At 37.2% G+C, this 18,006-nt stretch overlaps 1 protein-coding gene across 1 annotated transcript in view; it reads right to left on the bottom strand.

Annotated features, from left to right (window-relative positions):
• The window catches only part of LOC112049460 (mycosubtilin synthase subunit C), a 62,048-nt gene extending 50,736 nt beyond the window's left edge, over positions 1-11,312 (bottom strand). The window contains exon 1 of the mRNA XM_052888905.1: positions 11,123-11,312. The gene's annotated coding sequence lies outside the window, so the exon portion shown is untranslated. The remainder of the gene's footprint in view (positions 1-11,122) is intronic.
• Positions 11,313-18,006: the final 6,694 nt, after the last annotated feature.

The raw sequence follows: 18,006 nt of genomic DNA, 5'->3' as shown, positions 1-18,006 counted from the left end.
CCTACGAATGTACCTACTAATATTATGAAAAGGAAAGTTTGTGGTTTTGTACTAATCTCGGAATCTACTGAACCGATTTTGAAAATTCTTTCACCACTAGAAAGCCACGTTATTTGTGAGCGTTATATTTTATCCCCCGTATTCTCATGGGTGAACTAGCTAGGCTAGTATAGGATATAGAAAAACGGAAGCTGGCAGGAAGTTGCTAAAATCCTACTACTCTATACTAATATAATAAAGCTGAAGAGTTTGTTTGTTTGATTGAACGCGCTAATCTCAGGAACTACTAGTCCGATTTGAAAAATACTTTCAATGATAGATAGCCCATTTATCGAGAAAGGCTATAGGCTATATTATATTTTGATATTTTGAGATCGGGGCCATTGTGTTGTGTTGTATGAAAAACCTTTGCACTTGTAGACTTAGGGGAGATCGGGGCTAGTCCGATTTGAAAAATACTTTCAATGATAGATAGCCCATTTATCGAGAAAGGCTATAGGCTATATTATATTTTGATATTTTGAGATCGGGGCCATTGTGTTGTGTTGTATGAAAAACCTATGCACTTGTAGACTTTGGCGAGATCGGGGCCATTGTGTGTTCTATGAAAAACCTAATCACTTGTAGACTTAGGGGAGATCGGGGCCATTGTAAACAACGTCTTGCAAAGTGTGAACAATCACGCAGTTCACAGTGGAAGCAGCGACCCGTGCTAAGTGTGCCAGTGGGACCTTGCGTGTAGTACCCTGAACTGCATCTTTGGTGAGCCATTCGCAATAATCACGAAATTAATACCTAACTGGAAATGCCCAGATTTCCCAGTTTGGTTAATTTTTCTTACTAGTGCATACCCTGATCGACAACCTTATGCACGCCACTGTAGTAGGGTAGTTTACGAGTAGGGTAGGGGTAGGGTTTGATGCGGACGAAGTTGCGGGCGTCCGCTAGTTAAAACCAAAAACTTGGGCGTCATATTATTCCTCCATATCGATGTCAACTAGTAAAGTGTCCAGCTAATTAATTACCAACTAGCTGTTGTGATGTGAGTAATCAAATCATGTGATGTCGTATTCACTATCAATTTATTGGCAACTGGTTAAAATTACTAACTAGTGACTACCATTGTGATATTTAAGAATAAGAAAAATTGGATTGTTAAGGGGTCAGTCACACAGCGGGCGATGGAACGAGCTATGTAAGTGGCAATGGGCGGGGCACATAGTTCGAAGAGCCGATGGACGTTGGGTTCCCAAAGTAAATGGCGACCCCGCACTAGAAAGCGCGGTGTTGGTCGACCTCCCACCAGGTGGACTGACGACATCAAGCGAGTCGCTAGGATTCGCTGGATGCAGGTGGCTCAGTATCGTGATGTTTGGAAGTCCCTACAAAAGGCCCATGTCCTGTAGTGGACGTCCATCGGCTGATATGATGATGTTGATGAGTGTTATTAATTTGATGTTAATTTAATTAGATGGCTAATAGACCGAAGTTAGTGAGTAGGCCCGCGGAAGGCTGGCAGTATCAAGTTGAATGGCAACATTAATTCCCTGACCTAAATATTATAGGCTAGCCTTCTGATTTGGTCAGCGATCACGAGAAGCGTCGATTAATCGCTTTGTGATTTCTCTAAAAAACGGGAAAATCTATAAACCTGTAGAGAGGTCAATTCTGTACATGAAATATATTTCCAAAATAACTATAAGGGGGTGATTAATGATCGATACTGATGCCAAAAATACAATCAGTAAATTTTTGTCTTTCTGTCTGTTATAGAAATAAAAATTACGTGTATCAAACGGTGAAAGAAAAACATCGTGAGGAAACCTGCATACCAGAGAATTTTCTTAATTCTCTGCGTGTGTAAAGTCAGCAAATCCGCATTGGGCCAGCGTGGTGGACTATTGGCCTATATTACCTTCTCATTCTGATAGGAGACTCAAGTGAGCCGAATATGGGTTGATAACGACGATAAATAAGACTTTACCGCCAGACATTACTGTGTTAACTTTTTAAATATAGCAGACGCCGCGCGGTTTTACCCACTTAGTTCTTGTTCCCGTAGGAATATGGGGATAAAATATAGCCTATATATGTAGTTAAAGAGCCTATTCAATGCAAACAAACATCAAATCTTTTTTCTTTATAATATTAGTATAGATATTACAAGGTTATCAAGTTACCTAAATGCAAAAAATAATTGCATGCTATGCAGTGGTGTGCACCATTGAATAAGCATTATTTTCCGTTTGGGTTGGTTATCGCCATTCTATTATAATTTGATACGGCGGAAACGCGTCGTATGTGTTTAAGTATTGATTTATGATCTATTAGTTATGATACACGTGTTGATTTTTAACAAGGTGATTCATTGGATAAATTAAAATTTATTGTATTCTTCAATATTATTTTATGCAAAATATCTCATTTGCAGGGTTATTATGTAACTCGGTGTACCATTCAAACAATCAGTCATCAAATCGTTTTTCGTCGTATTTTCGTTTTTGCGATCATTTTACGGTGAAGGAAACCATCGTAAGGAAATCTGCATACCAGAGAGTTTTCTTAATTCTCTGCGTGTGTGAAGTCTGCCAATTCGCATTGGGCCAGTGTGGTGGACTATTGGCCTAACCCCTCTAGAGGAGACTCAAGCTCAGCAGTGAGCCGAACATGGGTTGATAACGAATCATTTAACATTGAGTTATCAAAGAAATGTCATTGTACGTAAATTAAAATTAGTATAGTCTTAGTATTAGCTTTGCGTTGCGTTATTTTAACGAAAATCTAGTTTTTACGTATTTCCGTTTAAAATAGTCATGTAAGATGATCGTAGAAACTAAAACACATTACGATTCGATATTAAATGGTGCAGTCATGGTCATTTCGTTGAAATAACTATTTTAGATGATGAAACTACTAAAACGAAAATATGATGAAAAACGATTTAGAGACTTATTAATTGAATGGTACACTGAGATACACAATTGGCCCGCTGGTGTTATCTAAGTCTGTTTATGAATGTAGATGTGTTCGAAACTTGAAAACTGCATGCACTTTTTTATGTTAGAAAAAAAACATACATATAGCCGAACGTAGAACCTCCTCCTTTTTGGAAGTCGGTTAAAAAAACCCAGTTTTTCTTTTTCTAGGACACCTAAGTATTTTATTTAATTTGAATTGTGATTGTGAAGTGTGGCAAAGTTTATAAATAACTTTTTTTCGTTTAAAAAGAGACGATTGAATGATCTCCAGTTTTTTTCATTTATAATATCTACATTTTTAAAAGCGTAAGGTTCACTCATCACCAAATATCGTAAACTGCTAGACGTACAAAGATGAAATGGTCTAACATCTAGCATTAGAAAGATAATATACCCTCATCTATTATTCATTAGTGATAAGAAATAAATGATAAATAATATATCCTCATTAAGTCGTCGTCTAATATTGCTATAAATGAAAGTTTTTTTATGCTTTCATTTATAGTAATTTCATGGTTTTCTAGATTTTGTATGAAAAATGTGTTTGGCCGCTATTTTACTAGGCAACCTATTTGCAATGTGTCAATGTGAATATTTTCTCTCATTTATTTCTTATCCCATATAAATAACAGATGAGAGTAAATTCTTTATGCCGGATCTCTTACTATGAGAGGCAGGGAGGTAGTTTATAATTAGTAGACGCTTGTACATACTTATGTATTCTGTGGTAGACGTCCGCTAATAACGGATTTAGCGACAGGGCCGGATTAAGGAGGTCACAGGGCGGACGAAGTCGCGAGCGTCCGCTAGTACAGTCATATAGGGATAACATGTGATTGAATAAAAAAGCAATGGATAGCATGATTCAATTGTAATTTAATTGTGACCGGCAGAATAATAATGTATTTAATGTTGAATGTGTGGAATGGTTTTTCCTATTAATTACTTGTAGGTACACCTACCTACTGTCTTACATAAATGTTCGATTGAATAGAATTGAATGAATTTACGTAGTTTGTTCAATTGATTTTATTTGCAATGCTATTTTAAAATGTATATTGTGCAGTGGTATTGTATAAAATTATTTCAGTGTTAGATAGACCATCTATCGAGGGAAGCTATTTTCTACTATATAAAAATAAGTCGGGTTTTCCTTCCTGACGCTATAACTCCAGAGCGCACGAACCGATTTCCACGATTTTGCATTCGTTGCAAAGGTCTCGGGCTCCATGAGGTTTATAGCAAAGAAAATTCAGGAAAAGGTAGGGGTAGGAAAGGGGTAGGGTAGGATAGGGTAGGGGTAGAGTTGGGTAGGGGTAGTTGAAAGTATACATCGAGTCTCACGCGGACGAAGTCGCGGGCGTCCGCTAGTAGGCTATATATTATCCCCGTATTCCTACGGGAACGGGAACCACGCGGGTAAAACCGCGCGGCGTCAACTAATTATTTAATAAAAGCTGAAAGTTTGTCAGCTCATGCTCCTCGATAAATGGGCTATCTAACACTAAAAGATTTTTTTAAATCGGACCATTAGTTCATGAGATTAGCGCGTTCAATCAATCAAACAAACAAACAAACTCTTCAGCTTTATTTTGCCTGTTTTCTGCATCCACGGCCGTGGGTTCGATTCCCACAACTGGAAAATATTTGTGTGATGAGCATGAGTGTTTTCCAGTGTCTGTGTGTATTTATACATTATATAAGTATTTATATGTAGTATGTAATTGTATATTAATATTATAATATCAACTATCTTAGCACCCACAACACAAGCTACTCTGTATGCGTACTTTGGGGCTAGATAGTGATGTGTATTGTTTAAGTATATTTATTTATTTATTTAATGGTATAGAAGTATATATGAAGGTCTGGGGTGCACAGGCTCTTAGTCTATAAAGACCGGTAGAGTGACATATATGACCGAACGATGCAAAATGTCTACAACCTTGAGGATTAATGTTGAAAGAAAAATGATGACGCGCAAGAAATTTTAATGAAACTCTTCCGGGTAAGGTCAAGATCGGCTTGAACATAAGAGTCCCTTCGCTTCTTTACCTACAGTTATATTTTCTTATTTATCACTCAGCCTCAGAGTCACACAGCGGGCGATAGAACGAGCTAAGCTCGGAGTAGCTCTGTGTGATCGAATCAGAAATTACGAGTTTTTTTTTTCTTTACAAGTTAGCCCTTGACACAATCTCACCTGATGGCAAGTGATAATGCAGTCTAAGATGGAAGCGGGCTAACTTGTTAGGAGGAGGATGAAAATCCACACCCTTTCGGTTTCTACACGACGTCGTACCGGAACGCTAAATGTCTTGGCGGTAAGTCTTTGTCGGTAGGGTGGTAACTAGCCACGGCCGAAGCCTCCCACATGCCAGACCTGGACCAATTAAGAAAATATCAATCGGCCTAGCCGGGGATCGAACCCAGGACCTCCGATTTGTAAATCCACCGCGCATACCACTGCGCCACGGAGGCCGTCAAAAAGAGTTCCGCAGCAGAAAAATCAAAGTCTGGAGCAAGCAGTATTTTATTTAGTACACAATTCACTGATTGCCATTGGATGTCAGTTGTCTTAAAAATAACTAATTTAGCTGATTTAGCCAATGTAGATTTTTATCAAAATTGGCTTGGTAAGGTCTCTTTAAATGTTCTAATTTATGGCCAAATTTCAGCTCTGTATCGTATGAATAATTTTTGGGCCCGAGTTTGTATGGAGACTGGGTTTCTCCTTTAAAATAGTCTGTGGTTGTAAAATCAGTCCGAAGTTCGCTCAGTCAAATGCAAGTGTCAAACGTGCCAACTTCAGCTGTAAGGCGTGACGTCACCAAGCGGTTTACTCTGCCATATCTATCTCATCATTAACAGCCGATGGACGTCCACTGCTGGACATAGGCCTCTTGCATGGACTTCCAAACAAAACGGTTTCGAGCCGCCAGCATCCAGCGGCTCCCTGCAACCCGCTTGATGTCTTCGGTCTACCTAGTGGGGGGTCGACCAATACTGCGCTTTTCCGTGCGGGGTCGCCATCCCAGCACCTTGGGACCCCAACTTCCATCGACTCTTCGAACTATGTGACTATGTGTCTTTGGTTCATCTGCGGATCTCCTCATTTCTGCTTCGATCACGCAGAGTAACTCCAAGCTCGTACCATCGCCCGCTGAGTGACTTTGAGCCTTCTAATAAGGCCCATAGTTAGCGACCAAGTCTCGGATCCGTAGGTCATCACTGGCAACACGCACTGTTCGAAGACTTTCGTCTTCAGGCACTGACAATATTTCGGACGAAGAGATGTCGCGGAGTTTCCTAAACGCTGCTCAGCCGAGCTGGATTCAGCTATTCACCTATATGTATCTATCTATCACTTCAAACTCATCTTCAGGCGTTTGGGTATAAATAACCTGCTGATAGCCCAGGAGCCGTGATAGCCCAGTGGATATGACCTCTGCCTCTGGTTCTGGAGGGTGTGGGTTCTAATCCGGTCCGGGGCATGCACCTCCAACTTTTCAGTTGTGTGCATTTTAAGGAAATTAAATATCACGTGTCTCAAACAGTGAAGGAAAACATCGTGAGGAAACCTGCATTCCAAAGAATCACAGTTCTCTGCGTATGTGAAGTCTGCCAATCCGCATTGGGCCAGCGTGGTGGACTATTGGCCTAACCCCTCTCATTCTGAGAGGAGACTCGAGCTCAGCAGTGAGCCGAATATGGGTTGATGACGACGAACCTGCTGATGATGAGGTATATAACGTAAGTGGAGCCAACAAGTATTCTGCATTACTGGGCATTTCATTTCGCAACCGCTCGGCATTGACACACAATCGCATTGAATAGCTCAAATCAAAATACATAATTATATTTTATAAGCCGTGCTATTTATGAGTTATTCGTTGATCTAAGTACAGTGGACACGCTACCTTATTTACTTGTTATTTTAATTTGATGTTTATATTATTATAATACCTGAGAACCGCTGCCATTTTTTTTTGAGTGTCTTCTATGGTTTTTGATTTAGATGAAAATTTTGTACTTATGATTATACTTTTCTACAAGACACTTTTTTGACGGCCTCCGTGGCGCAGTGGTGCGGTGGATTTACAAGACAGAGGTCCTGGGTTCGATCCTCGGCTGGGCAGATGGAGATTTTCTTAATTTGTCCAGGTCTGGCTGGTGGGAGGCTTCGGCCGTGGCTAGTTACCCTACCGGCAAAGACGTACCGCCAAGCGATTTACCGTTCCGATGCCGTGTAGAAACCGATGGAACGAGCTATGTTAGGACTATCTTTGCGTGATCGAATCAGAAATGAGGAGATCCGCAGAAGAACCAAAGTCACCGACATAGCTCAACGAGATGCGAAGCTTAAGTGGCAATGGGCGGGGCACATAGTTCGAAGAGCCGATGGACGTTGGGGTCCCAAGGACCCCGCACTAGTAAGCGCAGTGTTGGCCGACCCCCCACCAGGTGGACTGACGACATCAAGCGAGTCGCAGGGATTCGCTGGATGCAGGTGGCTCAGTATCGTGATGTTTAGAAGTCCCTACAAAAGGCCTATGTCCTGCAGTGGACGTCCATCGGCTGATATGATGATGATACAGGCGACTGTCACCGTACCCATGCTATCCGAAAAACACTAGTGTACTTGTGGGTGGCGAATGTCTGCCCTCCGCAGTCACTCGGTATAAATATATACGTATGAATAAGTATAAACAAGGTAGGTAGAACTTGACTGGGGTAGAATTCTCTAGATCAATCTTTTTACAAATATCGAACTATCGAATAATAACAGGGTCAGATTGTATTGAATACAAGGTGATGTATTATTCAGTAGTTACAGTATGAAGTTTAAAAATATTCTTTAAGCGTTTAAACATAATTTAAATAAATCTAGATTTTTCTCGCAAATGTCACCTGTGATTTCCTAGGTCCGGCCTAATTTGTTTGTTTGCATGTTCTTAATATACAGGTAATTAAACAAAGGCTGTCTTCGCGTCTGTCTGTATGTTTATTCGGGATAAAGATCTGGCAAACCTCTTTTAAAATATTATGATAAATATTGTAGACAATGATCATTTTAAAAGAGCAAGTGTAGAACTTTTTAATAGTAAAAATTAATGCTTTAAAGTCCTTCTTGTAAACTAAGTCTTCTTTTTTTTTATTCTTTACAAGTTAGCCCATGACTCTGCAATCTCATCTGATGGTAAGTGACGATGCAATCTAAGATGGAAGCGGGCTAACTTGTTAAGAGGAGGATGAAAATCCACACCCCTTTCGGTTTCTACACGATGTCGTACCGGAATGCTAAATGTCTTCGCGGTACGTCTTTGTCGGTAGGGTGGTAACTAGCCACGGCCGAAGCCTCCCATCAGCCAGACCTGGACCAATTAAGAAAACCTCAATCGGCCCAGCCGGGGATCGAACCCAGGACATCCGTCTTGTAAATCCGCCACGCTTACCACTGGCCACGGAGGCGAAAAAGGAGAAACCGTTTTGTACGTAATTTCTTTGAAATAATTATTCAATCGATCGTAAAACAAAAAAATCACTAAGACATACATATTTACATAAGAGCCATGATAGCCCAGTGGATATGATCTCTGCCTCCGTTTCCGGAGAGTGTGGGTTCGAATTCGGTCCGGGACATGCGCCTTCAACTTTTCAGTTGTGCATTTTAAGAAATTAAATATCACGTGTCTCAAACGGTGAAGGAAAGACATCGTGAGGAAACCTGCATACCAGAGAATTTTCTTCATTCTCTGTGTGTGTGAAGTCTGCCAATCCGCATTGGGCCAGCGTGGTGGACTATTGGCCTAAAACCCTCTCACTCTGAGAGGAGACTTAAGCGGAGCAGTGAGCTAATTATGGGTTGATCGGAAAAAAATCTTCAAATAATAAATAATAATAGTGGGATACATCTTTAAAATATTTCTTATCGGCGATGTCATATTATATTGAATAGTACACCAAATTATATAAAACCATGCTGGACCAATTAAGAAAAACCTCATTCGCCCCAGCCGAGAATCGAACCCAGGACCTCGGTCTTGAAATTCCACCGCGCATACCACTGCGCCACGGAGGCGGTCATTTGACTGTGCAAATTCATGTATTCATTGTCACTAATCCACATTATAGTACACCATGCATTATTAATAACAGTACTTGGACAACGAGTTTTGGTTCCGTATGCTGGTACTTATAAAATAACGAATTAAGGAAGTGTCAATAATTTTGTACCGGTGTGTTTTTTTTAAATAACAATCAACGTATGGTATTGAATTCCTATTTGTTATCTTATTTGCATAATAATGCTATTATTATTAATATTTTTTGTTACATAATGTTATTATAATATAAAATATCTATTATAACTATCGAACTTTGCACTGTTGATCATTTTAATTATATAAATTAACTTCAAAATCTATAAGAAATAAACGATTATTATTATAAAGAGGTACAGTTTATGGTATTGTAGGGGTTAATCTCCAGATATACTGAACCGATTTTGAAAATTGTTTACCATTAAAGCTACGTTATTTATGAGTATCCTAGGCTATATTTTATCCCCATATTCCCACAGCTCACTGCACGCGACACTGTTATCTTACTGACAACTTTATCTTTAAACTAGCTGACGCCGTGCGGTTTCATCCGCGTGGTTCCCGTTCCCGTAGGAATATGGGGATAATATATAGCCTATAGCCTTCCTCAATCAATGGACTATATAACACTGAAAGAATTTTCAAATCGCACCAGTAGTTCCTCAGATTAGCGCATTTAATCAAACAAACAAACAAACTCTTCAGCTTTATAATATTAGTATAGATTAGTTAGGAATTAGGATCAGCGCAACCTACTCATCATTAAATGAGATGACAAAGGAAAAATAAATAAAAAGGGGTTCCAAAGTTTTTTTTAAAAATGACTGAGAAAATATCAAAAAAAACGCACAACAATAAATTTTAGGACAAAGTGCATTAACGCTAAACTTTCTCACCATGTGAGATCGCAAAAAATAAAGTTACATTTTATTGTTGTTTGTGTAACAATGAAGTTACATTAAGTTGCGTTTTATATTTAATGTCCCCTACGATTTAAGTTCTTCAATTAACATCAGTTGAGATCGCAGACAAGTAAAACATAAATTTTTATATTTTTATTAATAACATATATAAATTAAGTAGTTTATCAGGCGCAGGTAATTATATTTTCTACACAACTCGTACCTATATAGTTTCTATAGCCGAGAGAAAAAAAATTAAAAACGTCACCCCCCCTAGCCTAGTGCGTTTCCATCACGTTAAATTAACATCAAATAGAAGTTTGGCTAATGAAAGTAGAGACTGGTAATTTAAATTACTTGAAAACTATGTATTTCAAAATTACATATTATATGATATTTTAAAGATCCTCATAACACGACCTTTCATTTGATGTATCACACGATGAAGTTTGTAAAAGTTTTTTTTCTCAACTTTTCATCTTCTCCCCATAAGTGCCCCCTATATTTGGGTAACACCAATTGATATGTGTACCAAATTTCAACTGGATTGGTTTGGTATATTCGGAGAAAATAGACAGACATTAAAATGTGCGCGAGTGATATTATAAGGGTTCCGTTTTGTACTACGTACGTTCAGAACCCTAAAAATCATTTAAACAAATTTAAAAAAACATGCGTTACTATACTTAGTTTATATATTTTTTTTTTGTTTGTAAATACATTACTATCTATAGTATAAGTATTAAACCTAGTTATTCCAATATTTGCACTATAATTTTGAGAATTTACTCCGATTTTTTTTTAAATTTGGAGGGCGATTTCAGTCTCTACTTTCATAAACCAAACTCTAGCCATAAAATTTTACTGAGAAATGCTCGTTACAAAATTCTTTAGTGGGAACTTAAAAGTAGGTATATACAATTTAAACCGATATTATTTTTTTCATGGTTGACATTATTATAAAAATAATTAAATAAAAAAAAAATGTCGCAAACTTAAAACCCATGTTGCCAAATTATTATCGTGGTAAAACTCGCAAATTTTCAAAATCCAAGTAAGTAATATGAAATCTACAAAAATACAAAAAAAAGCAGTTCTTCAGGGATAACTAATAAAAAAATATATAATCAAAACTCACTGTGCAATTCAGTCCAGTGTCACCAAAAAAAAAAAACAAAACAATCAGTCCGCACACGGCCTATTAAAAAAACACTCGCGATTGACCAGGCTGTACGGACACCGATCTTTGCCTGTGAGGACGAACAAAAAAAAAATCAGTCGCACACAATCGAACTGAACAACGACACTGCAGCTGCAGCTCTCAATATAGCACTGTCCTCGCTTCGTATTCAACTCACTTATATAGTCTTTGATATTGACCGACCGCTCTTCTTTGGCCTTTGATGCTTCAGTGCTGAAAATGCGCATCCCTTTTAAACTGAATTAAGTATAATCACTTCCCCACTTTTATAATATCTCTCTCCACTTTTCTTGTTGTATCAATACTTTTCTTTTACAACTGGCAAGAGCTTTTGGGAGAAATCCCTTATAGATATTATAAATGTCCATCTTTTTTTAATTTTTTTTTGTGTCACTTGTATTACATGCACTAAATAAATAAAAAATCAATAAATAATACACTTATGTTCTAAGTGTAAAATTATCCTAATAGGTAACTATACAATTCATTACTGACTGCATTTCTTTTGTGCAAAAAATGGGCCAGTCAGCTTTTTTTTTTATTCTTTACAAGTAGACCTTGACTACAATCTCACCTGGAAGTGATGATGCAAGCTAAGATGGAAGCGGGCTAACTTGTTACTAGGATGAAATCCACACCCCTTTCGGTTTCTACACGACATCGTACCGGAACGCTAAATCGCGGCGCTATGTCTTTGTCGGTAGGGTGGTAGCCACGGCCAAAGCCTCCTACCAGCCAGACCTGGACCAATTAAGAAAATCGGGGATCGAACCCCAGGACCTTCGATTTGTAAGTCTACTGCGCATACCACTGCGCCACGGAGGACGTCAAACCTATTCAACTGGCAATAGCCATTGGGAGAAATCCCATAAAGAGATACGTCATGTCCACCTTTTCCACTATTTAACCGACTTCCAAAAAGGAGGAGGTTCTACGTTCGGCTGTATGTATGTTTATTTTTTTTTTCTTTTTTTTTTGTGTCACTAATATTACATGCACTAAATACATAAAAAATCAATAATTAATACATACATAACACATACATTATGTTCTAAGTGTAAAATTATTCTAATAACTATACAATTTATGCCCACGTGGAATGGTTGCAACATTACTGGGTGCATTTAATTTGTGCATAAAAATAAGACTTCTGTTCCGGTCTTGATTCTGTCTCCTTGATAACACGGTGCTAATGTATCAATGTATAGCTTGGAAACTTCGTTCGTAACACTCCCGATGTTGTGCACGGGACGGGGGGCGTGTAGCGATGAATGAAAAACCCATGACAGATTCACGTCACTTTCCGCACGATTTCACACCTGCGCAGTCTTTCCCCCTGTCGCCCACATATCATGGGAGTGTTACCAACAAACTTGCCAGTCTATATAGCATCCTCAATAGGACCCGCCAAAATAAAAATTCATTTATTTCAATTAGCTTAGTTTACAAGCACTTTTGAAACGTCAAGTTATATCATGATCATCATCATCATCATTATCAACCCATATTCGGCTCACTGCTGAGCTCGAGTCTCCTCTCAGAATGAGAGGGGTCAGGCCAATAATCCACCACGCTGGCCCAATCCGGATTGGCAAACTCCACACACGCAGAGAATTAAGAAATTCTCTGGTATGCAGGTTTCCTCACGATGTTTTCCTTCACCGTTTGAGACACGTGATATTTAATTTATTAAAATGCACACAACTGAAAAGTTGGAGGTGCTTGCCCCGGACCGGATTCGAACACACACTCTCCGGAATCGGAGGCAGAGGTCATATCCACTGGGCTATCACGGCTCATTATAATTACCACTATTAAGGTGGTAATTAAAGTCGAGAACTTAAAATTAAAGTTACGAGGATTCCAAATACGCCTATGTCTAAGAAAAGTCCATAACAAACTCAGTCAATTTTTTTTTTGTGTACCACGTTTGACGGCCTCAATTGTTTGACGGAGTTTGGATTTTCATCCTCCTAACAAGTTAGCCCGTTTCCATCTTTGATTGCATCATCACTTACCATCAGGTGCGATTGTAGTCAAGGGCTAACTTGTAAAGAATAAAAAAAAAAAAAAACGTACCACCCAATGTCGTATAACTCAGGGTAAGTATATGGTCAACGATCTTTGATTGGAGATCACCCGTTGGAGACAGAGAGACGAATATCTTAGCATTCCATGGATTCACCGTGCGGGTGCCGGGTCCATTGCGTGGTAGAGAGAAAACTCCGAGCAGAGTCCTGAACTTGTGACTACAGGATGTAGGGTTAAGGAATTCCTTGACAATCGATCAACACTCCCCGTTCTCTGCTCGTGTTGTTCTCCCTGCCTAGCCTAGTAAGATCCTATTAGAGCAGCTTTGGATACTCGTTCTAATATAGAACACTTCTAGAGAGGCCAAGGCCTTAGCAAGTTATAGAGAGATTTTGCTGGTAATCCTCTCGCACCTACTTCTACGGCGTACAGACTAACTACATAGCCATTTTTAGTTATTTCATTTGTTAGGTCATAACATTTATTCACTTTTATACTGTGGTCCTTCGGAATGTTAGTCTCCCACGGCACAGTAAGCTCTACAAGTAAAGATGAATTAAAAATGTCGTAAAACGTTGTAGCAAACTGTTTTTGTTAAAGTAATCTATACTAATATAATAAAGCCGAAGAGTTTGTTTGTTTGACTGAACGCGCTAATCTCTGGAACTACTGGTCCGATTTGAAAAATTCTTTCAGTGTTAGATAGCCCATTTATCGAGGAAGGCTATAGGCTATATATTATCTATGTATTCCAACGGTTACGGGAACCACGCGGGTGAAACCGCGCGGCGCCAGCTAGTGATTTCATAAAGTGGAATTATCAAGATTTTCTTAGATGTAAGTAAATTGCAGGGTGGTTAGGGTAGGCCTAGGCCGGGGATGGGCATTCCCTTTTGAACCAAATCCTTTCTTTTTTTATTCTTTACAAGTTAGCCCTTGACTACAATCTCACCTAGAAGTGATGATGTAATCTAAGATGGAATAGGGCTAAATTGTTAGGAGGAGGATGAAATCCACATCCATTCGGTTTCTACACGACATCGTACCGGAACGCTAAATCGCTTGGCGGTACGTCTTTGTCGGTAGGGTGGTAGCTGGCCACGGACGAAGCCTCCCACCAGCCAAAATACCTTAACTTCAGTAGATACGGGTGTAGAAGAGTAAAACACACACACATTTTTGAAATATTTTCGGCTTTATATATTTGTGTGTGATAGCTTAACCTCGAGTATAGTAATTAAAATGAAATGGTCGAATACTAGATAAATAAATTAGTAAAACATATAGATTGATTAAGATAACATATAATTATGTAATTATCAGTGACAAATATATCAATGTTATACCGTCAATCATATGCTAATATGTCATTAATTAGCTAAATCTAGACTAAGGCTGCGCTTCCACTGATAGTAAACACGAAACATATGTAAAATACCAATCTGATGTTTTATATAATAAGATAAATAAAAAACTCGGAATATACCCAATAATAAATAAGGAGTGCAAGAAAACAGTTATTAAATATACTATGCACAAAAATTAAGGGAGCAGAAAAAAAATCCAATTTTTTGGGGGATTTTCAACAGGCTGTAACTTATACAAAAATGGTCGTACAGCAAAAAAAAAAAAGCAAATTGTAGCTCTAAGTGTTTAGTTTGTGGATCTGAGTTTGAAAATTTTTTTTGAAAATATTTTTCGAGTAATCATAAGAAAACCACCGAAAAAAAAATTTTCGAAATTTTTTTGGTTTTTTTTTTAATCTACGGACGTGGAAAAAATTTTTTCGACTCAACCTCCATATGGACCGGATAGCTTGTTTATTCAGATTTAATTTAGTTTTTTTAAAATCTCGATACGAGCATTTCTCGCTGAGATATCGATGTTTGAATGGAAAAAGATCATTTTGTCTTTGATTACCAATATCTCAGCAACCAACGATTGCACAGAAATTTTGAGGTTGGTTTTAAAAACTTGAATAAACCCTCTACAAGGATTAGCAATTGAATTTTGAAAAAAAAATTTTTTTTTAATTATTACATGAATTTGAAAAGCATTCAAAAAAGGGCTTTTTGTCGTTTTTTGGAAAATCAAGCGCCCAATCAAAAATATTGCGGAAACCACTGACGTTAAGTGTGCCTTTTACTGTTCAATATACCCACAAAAACCCTACAAAGTTTCAATTCAATCCAGCCAACCGTTTTTTTTTCCCACTTGATCGAATTTTTGAAAAAATTAAAGGAGCAAGGAATTTCGCTCTGAAAATGTCATAATTTTTATTAAAAATGAAAAAAAATGTACTACACCGATTTTACTCTTCCACACTTTAATTTTCCTAGTCACAAATTAATTGAATAAATTTAAAGTTGATAAATTTTTTTTATTTTTTTTTCTCATAAATTTTCGATTTTTTTTTCTTAAATTTTTCAAGTCACTAATACAGAATTGAGAGAAAAATGAAAAAAAAAACTGAACTTATACTAAACTGGAAGTTTCCGCCCGTTTTTTACACAGTTCAACTACACAAAAAGGTATTTTTACGGAGCTCTTTAACCGACGGACACGATAACAACTATTTAACATCGATACTATAGAGACAGATTCTATAATCGCATTAGATCGTTGATCATATACTTTGACAGAAAAATAACGTCTAGCGAGGCAGGTCCTATACAATAATTGGTCTGAGACTTACAGGTACTTGGACGATGGAAGCATCGCTTAAGGGGCGGCTAAAATTAATGTCATGTCATAAATTTGAAAAATTACAAGCAAGGTGTATTAGGTGCAGATAGCTTCGAGGCAGTGCAAGACTTCTTCCGTTTCCGTGTCTATAAATACAGTTTATTTATATATATGTAAAAAGAAAACCTCTTTAATATTATTTCTTTTTGGTAATTTACTTTTTTTTCATGACATTGTCACATTTTAAATATTCGATATATTATTATTGACTTAACAGCAAAATATTAAAATTTTTATTAAAATATAAAGTAAATGTAAATAATGGCTTTGAATGTCGTTTTTATACTTTATTTATAGGTAAGATTTAGTTTAGTATTTAATTTAATTATTTAATGTAAAACCTCAGAATACAGAAAACCACCAGAAGGAGTGATAGCGCAAAGAAGTGAAGCCATTTAAACTACACATTTTACGATTACTCACTCTGTGTTTGTCGTGTTGTTTGACGTGCTATACAGGTGACAAATTTAATTAAATTAAGCCGTCTTGTGCTATTCCTTCGTGTAAAAATGCCGTTGGTAAAAAAAATAAACTGAATAGGATCACATTTCACGTGTAAGTAGCACAAATAAATATTCTTATGTTAAAATAATGAATAATTTTTACGTGAATTTAGTTGTCATAGAAACCGATGACTTCATTTTGTAAGTGTTGCCAATGTAATTGTTTTGATTTTGCCTACTTTTAATTTCAATTCAAGGATTTATTATTTATGTAAAATATTAATCAACTAAATAGGTAGGCATAGGTTCCGGCAATTAAGTTGAAATAAAATTGTGGTAATCAGCGCAGATAAAGAAAGTGTAAAATAATCTTAAAGCTTTAAAATTTTACAAATAACAATGGCGTGCTATATTATAATAAGTTCGTTCGTTCTTGTCTGTTTGTGTGTTTGTTTGCACATTTGTTTGTTTTCGTGTGCTTGTTTGGTCTTTTGTTTGTTCGTGTACCTACTTGTTTGCTTGTTTGTTTGAGCAAGAGGATTAAATAAAATATTTTTATCTTCAAAACACATTCTTAAAAGATATTAAACCAATTAAATGGCCTTATTTATACTTGAATTTTAAGAGACATAAAAATTAGAGAAATAAGACGAGATAATAATAACTGTGCACGCGATTGAAATACATATTTATAATAATAATATAATATAATTATATGGAATATATAAAATTATTATTGTAAATATGTATTTCTTTAGTTTGTTAGTTGATAAGTTTTATAATTACCGTCTTATTATATCTATTATTTATTTGTCCTTGTCTTAAATTTTTTAGAGTTCATTTTCTTGCTGACTCTTAGCAATCACTAGAAAACCGGTCCCACTGTTTTTATTATTTACCATACAAGTTAACATTTAATGTGATGAACTGTACACTTATTGTTTTCCTTTTAACATTATAAATTTTTACCACAAAATAGGGAAAAATTTAACAGCCTCATGTACTAGCAACATTACGCGGGTGAGAATTGCGACGAGTGCAGGCTGTTGTGTACAATTTTTGGACACACTGCGCACTATAGAATGACATCTAAACGTGGCTTCTGGTGGTTTTCTGTATTCTGAGTGTAAAACTTAATATTGTAAATAACAATTATATTTTATTTATAGAAACACAACCAAGCTTTTATTACAATCTATCTACTATCACATTCATGTGAAATAATTATCATTATATATATAAAAAAATAAAGCTTAAAAACTATAACCCGACTACGTAAAAAGTGGTATAAAAAGCAAGAATATCAAATCAAATATCAAATCCTTTATTTGCTGATACATTATTTCGACGACCTCCGTGGTGCAGTGGTATGCGCGGTGGATTTACAAAACGGAAGTCCTGGGTTCGATCCCCGGCTGGGTCAATTGAGGTTTTCTTAATTGGTCCAGGTCTGGCTGGTGGGAGGCTTCGGCCGTGGCTAGTTACCACCCTACCGACAAAGACGTACCGCCAAGCGATTTAGCGTTGTTAAAACGAAAGGGGTGTGGATTTTCATCCTCCTCCTAACAAGTTAGCCCGCTTCCATCTTAGACTGCATCATCA

This window comes from Bicyclus anynana, chromosome 24 (assembly GCF_947172395.1).
Source record: "Bicyclus anynana chromosome 24, ilBicAnyn1.1, whole genome shotgun sequence".
Taxonomy (NCBI): Eukaryota; Metazoa; Arthropoda; class Insecta; order Lepidoptera; family Nymphalidae; genus Bicyclus; species Bicyclus anynana.
Note: the sequence above shows the minus strand (reverse complement) of the source record. Positions and strands in the feature narration are given on the sequence as shown.